Genomic DNA, 13,586 nt, shown 5'->3' with positions numbered 1-13,586 from the left:
GAATGCAGCAGCAGCAGAATATCAATGTTCTTAATTCACATTTTAAACACCACACTACCCTATCAGTATTGGGTCGATGCTAGAAAGTGATACTTCAAACCCCATACTTTGAACCTATCAATACTGCATGTGCATTGCAGGTAGACAGAAACAAAGAGGACAAGCATGCTTGGGCAACTTTTAAACCCAAGGATCAATTAAAGTGAAGAATTACTATCATTTTATATATATTATCAAAGAAGAAAAAGATTTTGGCTGCGGAATTCTGTTTCCAAGCCTTGCAAATTCTCACCTATATCTTCAACAGTTACTTGTGTATCAAATCTTCCTTTAAAGTCCCAAGAATGAGGCCCAAAGAATGGCAAATTATGTGATTTAATTTCAACTTATTTGTCAAACTGGGCTTACGTGAGGATGTCTGCTCTGTTTACTTCTGTTTTCTTTAGTGATAAGGGCCGGTTTGGAATCAGTTTAAGTTTGCTCTCCATTTTCTTCACCTTCCCTCTTTTACCTTTCTCTTTCCTTTTGGCCGGTTTGGAATCAGTTTAAGTTTGCTCTCCATTTTCTTCACCTTCCCTCTTTTACCTTTCTCTTTCCTTTAGTCTTTTCCCTAGACGCAATAGTGTTTCCAATACGTCTCTAGTTGGAATGAGACGACGACTCAACTGGTCAATATCGATCGATTCAATCCCAAAATTGAAAATTTTCTGATAAAGATAGGCTTTGATTGATTCAAATTGAAGAAAAAAAGAATCAATTTTAGACTTGAAGAAAGAGGTTCAATCAGTAAGATAATTTGTATGTGATTACATTTTAATATTTGACTCGATAATACATGTATGTATCCAATTTTTCATTTAAGAAACTACATCGCATCCTCTAGTTCTTAAAACAAAAAATGTTACTCTTTTAAATTTTATGAATATATTTGTCCGATGAGAATAATTATTACATAAAACTCGATTTTAAATGAATTAGGACTCAAAACAATTATTTTAAACCGAATTCATTACTCCTAAATCATTATTTCAACTCCTCATAGGAATAGTTATAAAAGTTAGTCAAGAAAATCAATTTTGAATGGGCAATTCTGTTTTTGCATAATTTAACAAATTCATTCTTAGATTAAGGGGATAGAATATAATGCTTTTGGCATCTTTTTCTTGTGCCAGCAACTATCCACAGCAAGAAGGCCAACTTTGATGCCAAGCAGTGCCAAAATAGGTGCATGATGGTGACTATTTCTTGCTATTGGAAATTAAACGCTTTTTGTGGAAAAAGTAGATTAAGAATAATCAAAGCAATTGGAAATTACAAGTGAACGAAAACCCAAGTAACAACAAAGCACACACTAATGAAAACTAACTAGAAGACACTTGAACTTGGCTAATTGCCTAACAAGTAATAAGAACATTCGCCACTTTTATTCTATAAAAGCAGACACTCACTAGATTTATTTCATGCAAACACTGGTTCCATTCTTCAATCAAATCGGGATTGGGTCAATCAACAAGGATGTGATGCTAGTTTTTGCTGCTTCCCCAACATTTGTGTATGCATCTTCGTCCTTGTAAAAGAGATCGAGTACCCGTGTCAGGTTGAGAATTCGATCAAGAGCTTGCTCTGGCACTACTGTTGGCATGAAGAACTCTTCGTTTATATCCTTCCAAGCATTCTTGATTTGCTTGTCAAACTCCTTGTATGCCTGTTGCTCTGGTACCTCGTATTGCTTCATGTAGCACTCCACGGCAGAGGCAACATGCCCTCTCTCTTGCTCAAACTACATTCACAGAATTTCCAAACAAATATAGCATAAACTCACAATTCCGATCTATTCAGAAAAGTTTTCCTGTGTCCATAGGTTGGACTACTTATTAAGCCTGCAGTCTAGCCCAACTAGGACTGGGCCTTGAACATTATTTATAAGACTCAAGCTCGGCCCAACTTGACAATATTTTAATAAATAATTTATTTTATTTTAAAAATATATTTGAAGATATTAAAATATTATAATATAAATTTATTTTTAATATTTAATAACAAGTCTAACTTCAATGATAGGTCGAACTTAAATTTTTAAAATATCAACCAAACTTGGTTCAATTTGATCCAACTTATGAAAACCTCTATTCACGACAAGTCATTAAAGGAAAGGTTTTCATCTCATAATAATTAGAACCCTTTATCAAAAATCATAAAGATTTTGGCAATGAAATAGAAGATTTTGCAACAAACTTGCAGCTAAATTAATTTTAATTTTCTCATATACAAGCAAATATTGATACCTTGTGGGTAACTATATAGTCCATCAGCCTACAATTATTGTTGAAGCTCTAAGAATCTTTGGGTCATGAAATGCCCAAACAAAGGTCTCTTTTGTTATGGTATCGTCCATGCCAACAAAAGATGTAACTGTAAGCATTTTATAAGTACAGGATACTAATGCAATTGACATATACTCCTCCAGCTTTGGTATGTAATTTTCATGGAGCCATTTGGCCTCAGCATAGTAGGCTTGAACTTGTTGTTTCATCTATAGGGAACGCAAAAAACTAACAAAAATCAGCTAACACAAGACTAATTTAGTCATTGATTGCAGAGTATATTCAAGAAAAGTATAGATGATAGAGGGTTGGTGACAATATACTGCTTCTTTGGCAAGTTGGACCCGGTATGATTTTCCTTGCTTGGTCATCAGTTCTTCCATTTCTTTATAAACATCTAAGAGTTCCCTGCAGAACAATTTCATGTAGTCCGGAAGTTGATCGACGCAGCTGATATCCCACCTGCATGTCATTCAATTCAAATGGTTATGTCCATATTTCAGTCAAATTTTGAAGTAAAGGTTGATGTTTGGAAATAATTAACCTCTGAATTGCATTTGTAAGGGTTTCAAGTTCTTCATGTGTGCCATATGCATCATATATATCATCTAGAATTGATGTCAGGGAGAGTACTTTGGTCATGAACGTTCTAGCAATCGAATATTGGGGTTCAAACTACACTCCCAATATCCAAAAGTAGCATTCGACCAATCTGTCACGTGCAAAAGGAAAATTGCTTGGAACGTTTAAGCCTTTCCACCTCCTGAAATAAGATAATCGGCACTATTATTGGTAAATAGAACTAGACTTCAGGTAAGGGTACGTTTTGCCAGCTCTATTACTAAATGTAGGCAACAGCAATTACCTATATATCTCACTTATCTAGTTCTTGTGTAAATGCTGTAACAACTTGAAGTCTAGCTTTGCGAACTGCAATAGATTATCGTCTTGCTTACCATATCCCTCGTACATGGAAATGGAGCTCCTAGCAACCAACCTTGGCAAGCTCTTGCGGAGGGGCCTCTTCAGAGCATTAGTGATTTGTGTCGAGAGAGGATACTCTACCATTGTTTCTGCCAACTTTAGATGAATGGTGGTGAAAGCAAGAGCTTCTTCAAGTATATTTTCTCCATGCACTCGCAGGTGCGCAGCTTCATACAATTCTAGCAAGCCTCTCACATCACTAATCAAGGATGCCTTGAAATTTCCTTTCTCATCTTTGAACTTGTTGAACAAGTCTGCTCAATTACCAAAGGTATTTGAAAAAGGATTAGTAAAGGAAGAAACCGAGAAGCCCCTAATACATATAATAGAGGTTTAATTTTTTAGAGAAATTGGTGCATTGGCTTTTAACAAATTAAGGCATGTATACCGCAATGAACATTAAAGCCATGCTCTCTAAGCAATCGAAATCGAACAGCTGTAATGTAGAGATCATCATCTCTCTCAACATTGGAATCATTATATATAGTTTCTAAGGCATCGTCAATCTCTTTCTCAAAATGGTAAGCCACACCTAGGCGCTGGGCATTGTGTCATGAGTTGAAGCAGGGTTTGCATAGATTTGAGAAGACATTTGCTTGGTGGTATTGAAATGGTGTAATTCGGTTTACAGCCTTCTGAGTGCTAACTCTTAGATAGAGTTTTGTGTGATCCAAATGCTTATTAGTTGCATGTATTTATAAGTACTCAATAGAGATGTCCATCCGAACCCAATTAAGATCTCGTGCCACAGTACACTCCTTCTGTTGGATGGTCTCATCCTACATCAAATTAAGTCATAAATTTAACGTGACCTTTTCATTAGCATTGCTTTTAGATTGAATTTCTAATAAGCTATAGTAAGTTCGTTTGTTTCTGTTGATAATAGTGAATCCACATGTGATGTGTTGAGTGATATTATTTTATATCAGTTGAGTTGGGTGATTAGGTTTTCTAATATGCCCAATATCCCTGGACCCCCTCGAATGTAAATCCTAAGATTATGTTTCATAGTTGCAATCATAAATAGAAGAAAGGGGTGCCTTAGTTAGGCTAATTAATACACATGCTATGCATGCGGTCTTGTTAATATAATTGAGGGAAGAAGATTATTACTTGTTAATACAATTGAGGGAAGAAGATTAATTTTCTTTCAAGGAAAGAAGAGTTTATTATCAGCCAATATTTAGATATTACAATTTTCAATAGTTTCAGTTAAAATTACAGTCAACTTATTACAATAAAACGAAAATAATAACAATTTTTTACTTGAACTGTCATTTTTATTAATAAAAAAACTTAAACAACGTCACATTTTAAAACACAAAATTGGAAAGAAAAGCACTTAAAATAAAATGTCTTAAAAAAATAAAACATATTATATTACATTAAAATACATTTTTTTATATAAAATTATAAGCGTTTGGATGTTTAAATCACTCACAAATAATCGCCAATGAAAGACCAAGCTCCATATATGTGCCCATCACCAACTCATATTGAACATTGCTTGATTGTTCAACATTCATTTTCACTAATATATTCATAAAGTGATTAATCTTCATATGGATCGGCTTATATTTAACTTCACCAATCATCTTCTGTAATCTGTCAATATCAGTAAAAACATTTCACAAAATTCATGACCTAGTATCCGCATTAATAATCCATCAAATTGCAACACAAAAATCTGATTCAATCACCAAAGATTTGGTGCCTTTCCATGAAGAAGCAACAAAAAAATGTAAAGCATTTCTAATAGCTACAATTTCAGCAATGACTTAATTTGGACACATGGTCTTCGTGAACCTTATCCCCAGCGAACACTACTTTAATACAAAGTTATGCTTTTTGGCATTTGATTGGTCTTAGATTAATATATAGATTCACCTTGATTCTTAAGCAGATATGTTTTCTCTCTTTTTGTTAACTACTGAACTAATTCAAGCTTTTCACCTGTAATCATAGCTTTTATGTTTGCTATTATATATTCTTATATATTTTAGTGCCCACCACAACTAACAAATTTAGACTCTCTTTGATTCTATTTTTGTTTTTTTTTTAAAAAAAAAAAAGCATTTCATTTTTGTTTTAATTACAACACAATTCTTTTTTATGAAAAATGTAGACTTTCAATCATTGGACTAGATATGATTTCACTTCCTTGCTCATCATCACTTTCTCCAAATATTTTTTTTCATAAACATTATAACTCGAACTTCAACGTTGTAAATGAAATCAACTGATAGTTCTCTACTAGCTATAAATATCATGCACTTAATCTATGCATAATCATGATTTTGTTCAAGTCTTAATTTTCAGTTCAAAAATTATTGAGTTCACAATCAAGCATATATATATAGTCATTATTTTGTTCAAATAGTGGCTTTTAATTAGTTCAAAGAAGATGATTCACGTTAACACCATTACCTAGCATACCATTGTACTTAGAATAAATAGAAGATAAACTATATCTCTATTATCAATATAGTGATTTTCAATTTAAAAATTTCACTGTTGGTGTATAAGATAATAATATATTATCAGTATTAACAAATCCTTTTAAAGTTAACAATAATTAGCTAATCTCCTTAAAATAAAAAGGGAAATTGACCAAAAAGATTTTATTAATTTATTGCCAGTGAAATAATTGTTGTTATAATTTTAGAACATCACCCTAGGTTACTTTGATTGCAATAGTTGAAGTTGACAGCGTAAACAATTGTTATTATTAGGTGCTATTAGTTAATAATTTATATCAATTAACTGACACTATCGGATTTTTATTTTTCTTCTACCAATCTCTCATAGACGAAACTGCAACACTCTTCTTGTCGTCAAGACCACCTTGTCATGTGTAGCTTCCTTGAGAAATTATTAATACATTTCATATATTTTTGCAATATCTCGCACCACCCAGAAATTATTTATCACTCACCATGTGCAACAGTGTAATATGACAAAAAAAAGTGTTAAAACTTCTAAAGCAATCACGATATATATACTCCCACATCCTCACAAAGCCATGCTGTGATTTAAAAAAGTGGCAATTTACTTTAGATTTAAAAAAGTTCTACAACGAGTTAAGGCTTACCGCAGTGAACATTAAAGCCATGCTGTCTTGGCAATCGAAATGGAAGAGATGTAATGCAGAGATCATTGCCATCACTATTGCAATCACGATATATAGTTTCTAAAGCATCTTCTATCTCTTTCCCAAAATGATAAGCCACACCTAATTAAGTAGTTACTAATAAATTATTGTCAAAGAAAGCATAAGCTAAAGAGTTACCAAGTGTTTAAATAATTGAAAATCATGTAATTAAAAAAAAAAAGTATAGCATACCATTTCAGGACATGTGAGGAAAAGATCTTCCCAAATGCTAGGAGGGAAATTGGTCAAGTGACGATTCTCAGTGGACTTGGCATTATGATCATCAGAGGAAATAGAAGCAGGTTTTGAGCAAAGTTTTGAAGACATTTCTTTTTGTTAAAATACTTTTAATTTTTAATTTCTAGTCATAATTTCATATAAATTTATTTGTTTTTAAAATAAACAATTCATCTGAAAAAAATATTTTTTGCTAGACACATAAGTTCAACCGTTAATTATCGTTAATATTTTCTTTAGGTTGATGATATAATAATATTAAAATAATAAATTTACTTTTCATCAATTTTAAAAATTATCACATTATGTAAATTATAATTTTTTTATTAAAAAAAAACCTCTCAGGTGCTTCCCAAGGAGCACCAATCTGGGGAACACCCAACCTGGTGCTCCTTCGGAACAGAGGGAGCAAAGATGGTTGCTTCACAAGGAGCACAAACCCAATGCTTAGTGGGGAGCACCAAATCTGGTGTTCACTGAAAAATCCAGTCAAATCTGAATCGGATGCGACCACGGGGTAGCCAATCGAGATAAAGAACATCATCGCTCGATTTACAAAAATTAAAAAAAAAAACATTTTAAACATTTCAATTTAAATATTAACATTATTTAATTGTTTAGAACAAAGTGTCCATTTTATAAACTAAAGAATTATATGTAATTATGGTTAAAAATTAAGAGTAATAATAACTCATATCAACCATACGGGTTGAGTACCCGTAGATACCCCGTGTAATAATAACTCCTTTATATGCCTACCTGTCCAATAACAGAGCATTTTTTTTTCTTTCTCCCTGTCGAGACAGCGATTATATGTAACAGCCGAAAAATAAGGTAAGATGGAGCTATTTAATGCCCACCTGGTGAGAAAAGATCGGTAGATGGCCGGAGGACCAGCAGCTGCTGATACGTTGATTCCCAGGATAAGTCTCGAGCATGGAAGCCCAATTACCTGCAGGGAGTGAAACAGGGGAAAAGGTGGGATTGACCCTGTTTTGAACGGGGCACAGACCATATGCACTCATACTGTTTTTCCAGAGTGTTTAGGAGTTGTAATACCGCTAGAGTACGATTATAGACTTAATTTGATATTTACGTAATCTTACTTTCATAATTATACGAAATTATAAAAATAAAGAGGTGTCTATGCTGAGATAGCAGCCCATACTTGCGGGTCCGACTTGATCCTGGATGGGATAAGACATGATTTTCTAGACCCAAGTCCGGCTTGGCTTGATTGGGAAAATTATTATACTTATTCTAAGATATCTTTAAAAATATTAAAATATTTATATAAAAGTAACCCAAAACTACAAAGAAGGTGGTTTAGGCATTCTATTATAGAAGAAGAAACAAATAAGTTATCAGCGATTACAAACTCTTCCTTTAAGTGCAACTTTATTAATTATTGCTTCAATACTTTCTATGAGAGAAACAGCTCCAAGAGGGAATTCAAAGTGGAACTGGATCAATCAGCAAGGAAGTGATGCCATCTTTTGCAGCTTTGCCAACATGGGTGTAACCGTCTCCTTCTCTGTAAAGGACATCCATCACCCTTGCAAGGTTGAGACTACGATTCAGAACTGGTACTGGCATTTCTGTTGGTTTCAGGAACTCCTTGTTTACATCCTTCCAGGAACTCTCGATATGCTTGTTGAACTCATCGTATGCCTCTTGCGCTGATACGCCATATTGTTCCACGTAACACTCTATGGCTGAGCAATCGTCTTCTCTCCTTTGGTTAAACTGCCATCCATGGAAAAAATTTCTTGTTTGATTAGAAACTCTTATTGAGGGTAGATAAGCTGCTCGTCCTGTCGAAGGCTTAAATTCAGGATAGTGTTAATCAAAAATTACTAATACTCGAATTCAAGACCTCTTGTTAACCTCTCACTGGTGTATGAAGACATTTTAACACATTAGAAATCAATTTCTTTGATCATAGCAATATACCTTGTGTTCAGCAATGTCATCCATGAACCTGCAAATAATTGTGGAAGCTCTGATGATATTTGGGTCCTTAGCTGCCCAATTAAAGGTCTCTTGGGTTACAACATCTCCCATGCCGACGAACGCTGTGATAGCTAGCATAGCATAGCCAGATGTAGGCAATGCATTAGCCTTATACTCCTCAAACGTTGGCTTGCAATTTGCATGCATCCATTTGGCCTCAAGAAGGTAAGCTTGAGCAAGTCGTATCATCTAGGGCATGAAAATCCAACAATTATTAATAATATTTCTCATTTATCAAGAAAAAAAAAAGAGTAATCATCGATGATCATACCGCCTTTTTTGCATATTCGACACGATATTGTTTCCCTTCCTCCAACAGTTGTTCCATTTCTTCATAAACATCTAACAGTGCCTTATAGCTTATCTTCATGTAATCTGGGAGTTGATCAATGCATTTAATATCCCACCTGAAACACAATTTAAAGGTTAATTACATGTCTCATAATACTCGTTGAGGATCATTAATTTATATACTTGTTGAAATGGATCTGATCACCTTTCAATTGCTTCTGTATAGAGTATGAGCTCATCATATGTTCCATATGAATCATAGGTATCATCTACAATTGATGCCATGGCTATTACTTTAGTCAACATCCGTCTACCAAGAGAGTATTGGGGCTCAAAGTACACTCCCATGATCCAAAAATAACCTTCAACCACTCTATCTCTGCAAATGGTAGTTTTCTTGTAAAGTCTAAATCTTTCCACCACCTAAAACATCATAACCCCATTAGCACAATGTAACCTTCAGGATTTAATTTGTGAGTGAAAAGATTCAATATTGAGTAAGGAAATATAGTATGTATGGGGCTCAAACACATACCTGCAGATCTCACTCAGCTCTTTCCTATGCAAAAGTTGCAACAAGTTGAAATCTATCTTTGCAAACTGCAGCAATGCTTTATTATGCGATTCATCATCTTGGTATAAGGAAATGTATTGCCTAGCTTCCACCCTTGGCAAGCCTCTTCGGATTGATTGCTTCAAAGCATGAGCAACTTGTTCTGATAAAGGATAGTCCAAAGTTGCTGCTGCAAGAGTTAGGTGAGTGGTGGTGAAAGAAATTGCTTCATCGAGTATATCTTCCCCATGCACCCGCAGATAGGAAGCTTCGTAAAGTTCCAGCAATCCATGCACATCACTGGTCAAGGATGACTTGAAATTTCCTTTGTCGTCTTTGAACTTGTTGAATATGTCTGCTCAATCAGCCAATGTCATTATTAAACGTTCTTGGTAGATTAAATGGATTAAGAGTTACTAGAAACAAAGATTACAAGTCTCAAGTTTGAATATTCAGATGAGACTTATGGAATTAAAAAAGTTACTTCTCATACCACAGGAAACATCAAACCCATGCTCTCTAAGTATTCTAAATCGAAGAGCTGCAGTGTAGAGATCATTGGCATCACTGTTGTCAGGGTATATTTGTTCTAAAGCATCCTCAATCTCTTTCTCAAAATGGTATTTCACACCCAACCGTTGGACTGCATCAATAAGGGACCACTTTTGGTTTGAATTAGCCATAGGTGCCACAAGCATCCTCCTCACTTCTTCTTTCGATTCTTCATATTGTAGCTCAGCTGTACTATCAATATCCTGCTCAATGATAAAAAATTTTTCTTATAAATAAAGGGCCAAATAAAATAGTATCTTTCTCTTCTAAATAAATTTTACCAGAAAAAATCACTAAATATGAAATATAATAATAATTGGTTACGTTTACACTGATATATATTATCTTTCAAAAAATATATTGATATATATTAAATAGGTATATTTTGTACATTGATAATTTGATTAAAATTTTACAAACTATTTTTTTAAAAAAGGTAAATTTCATTCATTGAATTGCGATAGCACCGATTACAAATATGCCGAGAGAGTCTGCTGCTATAACAAACCCAGCTGCAAACTCTTAGTGGCATAAATTTACAAACTAGTTTATGTATTAGTTTTTTTATGATTAAATAGACAGGTAACAAATACGTAAATTACCTTCTACAATATATGAATTATATTAATATAGGTGTATAAGATAATATGTTTATTGTGTTAAAAAATAAAAAATATTCATAAAAAATAAAAACTGTCAAAGAAATAAGAATAAATCTTAAAATGTCATGAAGATAATAAGTTTCCTTGCATATTGGACCTTAAAATTTTCACAATTTGAAGACAAAAACAAGTTTTATATATACCTTATCAGGACAAGTGAGGAAAACATCTCCCCAAATGCCAGGATGAAAATCGGCCTTGGGGCGATTTTCCATATTGGAGGATATGACATTATGGGTTGAAGCAAGAACTTGAGAAGCTTGTGAAGCCATTATTCTCTTGATGGGGTATGCTAGTGTTGGAAGCAGAGTTCAAGGGTTAAATTGGTGCCTTTGCTACTCCTTAATCAACACAGATTTGTGTGAGGCTAAGTAGGCAATTGCTGCATGAATTTATAGACACAAGATTGCCCAGTAAGTCAAAACAATACAACTTTAAAGGAAGAAAATTATTAACAAAACAAAACATGTCAGGTATGGGTCCCTTGAAGGAGTCCTTTAAATGCTTGTTGTTTGTTTCTTTTCTTCCATGCATGATGCCTGCACCAATGTGGTCAGAGTCTTTGTCACCAATCTTTGACTGACATTTGCTTATTTAAATTTCTTTGGAAAACAACAGTGGTGGCACGTTTTCGACGCCTTTCACAGTTAAGCATGCATGCAGAAAAACTTCAATTTAATGAATAAATATATATGATATGATATGATGTCATTTACTTTATCTGATCTCGTTCACCGTTTAAGACCTTAATTAAAAAAGAGAAACCATAAAATAGATAACAAGAAAGTTTTAATACGGCTCTAAAGTATGTATATATATTTACAATACTAACATATATATTGATGCAAATATTAAAAAAAATTAAAATATTTATTTTAATAATTAATGTATGTATTTCTTTAGATGTCAGATGTTAAAATGTAACTGCAATATCACACTAAGTCTATAATTTTAATGACTGTAGATTTGAATCAATATTCACATGTTTTTTTTCAATTATCAATCAAATCATGCTTTTCAAAAAAAAACAAAATTATAATTTTATAGCAACTAGCTAGCTAGATTAAACAAGTAACAAAATATTATTTTGGGGATAATGCATGCATGATTCCTACATTGAAATATCCAATTGTGCAATTTATTGTGTTCAATCAAGTTCAAAGAATATGCATTCTAATTTTAATACATTAATAATGTTCTAATATTATTTTTTTAAAGGTATCATAGATTTTATTGGAGTATGAATTACAAAATGATTGAATAAATCTTTAGCCTTAATGAGGTAAACAAAATACTCGTATCAGCATAGAATATTTTTAATGTCACAATTATATATTAGAATAAAACTGAATATTTAAGTGTTCGTATCATTACTTTTTGTGAGATAAAACTATAAAATCCAACAAAATTAAAACAAATAATATCTTGTAAGTTAGTGTGAACCGTGACACTCATCTATCAATAAAGAGAATTCTAAATTACAACGTGCCAGAACAAGTCACTTCATGGTTGAAACCATCATCAAAACAAAGCGCCCTCTCAAGAATCACGTGGACCTATTATGTATGAGAACTACAATCCAAATTGTTGGATTACTCTTTTCTTCAGAATATTACAACCAAAGAATTATTCCGCCGACCCTCTTGGTAATAAAGCTAGCCACTACCAGGTTTTTAGTTTGAAAAAAGGTGTCAAGTCCAGAAATGCAAAGCGTAAGGCAGGACATCTCTTATGTTACTTTAATTATAAACTAGATTATGGTCCGTGCGATTGCACGTGGGCCTCTTTTTAGCTGTTTTTTTTTTTTTATATCTTTCACGTGATTAAATGAGAAAACCCTTTTGAGTTTTCCTTTTATATATGTTATAGATAATAATTGATATTGATACTGACATATTTTAGCAAGCAAACCTTAATAATTGAACAAGTTTTTATCTTTTTTTTCCCTTTTTTTCCACCTTCACTATTTATTTCTTCAAGACTTTTCATTTTTTCTATGACCTCCACGTGATTGTGGTTAGAGGAGGAAACCTTTTTGGGGCTTCTTTTTACTTATGTAATAGACTGTCTAATGGAGCAATATTCTTGGCTTTGCCATAGTTACCAGTATTTCTGTTAATAATTTTCCTCTCTATCAGTATTAATTACCATTTCCAACTTCAAAAGCACTGTAAAATTTTGAAAAAAAAATTTACCAACAGATTGGACTTTTTCTCATGCAGATTATCAGTGTGGAAAGTTTCCCACCACAGAAAGGAGGAAGAGCTCTAAATTCTTTACTTAATTTCCATGTTTTAAGGCAAACCAACCAAACCAACAATTTCAATGGATTTCATGTCAGATATTGTTAAGATTCATGTAATACCCCTCACAAAGTATTTATTATAAAAAAAATTAAATTAAAATTATTAAGCTATAGTTTTATAAAGATAATAAGTAGATATTATTTTAGTATTTTATTTATTTACAATTATGACCTTGGGTGTCTTAATAAATAAAAAAAAATAGAAGAAGGGGTCTTTAAGTAAAAGAAGAAGTTTAATTAAGTCAGTTTTATTATCACGTTTAAGTTAGTGGGATTAAGGGTCAGTTTATTTATCCCATTTAAGTTAGTGGGGTTAGGTAGTTTATAAGTTTTAAAAGAACAGACAACAACTTACGTTAGTTCATTCATCAAATTCAAACAATAGACAGTCAGAAAGGCTTAATATCAGGGAAGAAGAAAGACAGAGGAGAGGGAAAGAGATTGCTGATTAAGGTATGTTTGGGAATTATATTTTCATAATTTGGGTACAAAAACCATAAATTAGATATATTTT

General features: G+C 32.9%; 2 pseudogenes; both read right to left on the bottom strand.

Moving 5' to 3' along the window:
• On the bottom strand, positions 1,487–6,786 carry LOC18593706 (annotated as a pseudogene).
• Positions 8,016–11,039, bottom strand: LOC18593705 (annotated as a pseudogene).

Source organism: Theobroma cacao, chromosome 7, assembly GCF_000208745.1.
Source record: "Theobroma cacao cultivar B97-61/B2 chromosome 7, Criollo_cocoa_genome_V2, whole genome shotgun sequence".
In the NCBI taxonomy this organism is placed as follows: Eukaryota; Viridiplantae; Streptophyta; class Magnoliopsida; order Malvales; family Malvaceae; genus Theobroma; species Theobroma cacao.
This window is presented reverse-complemented; position numbering and strand designations above follow the sequence as displayed.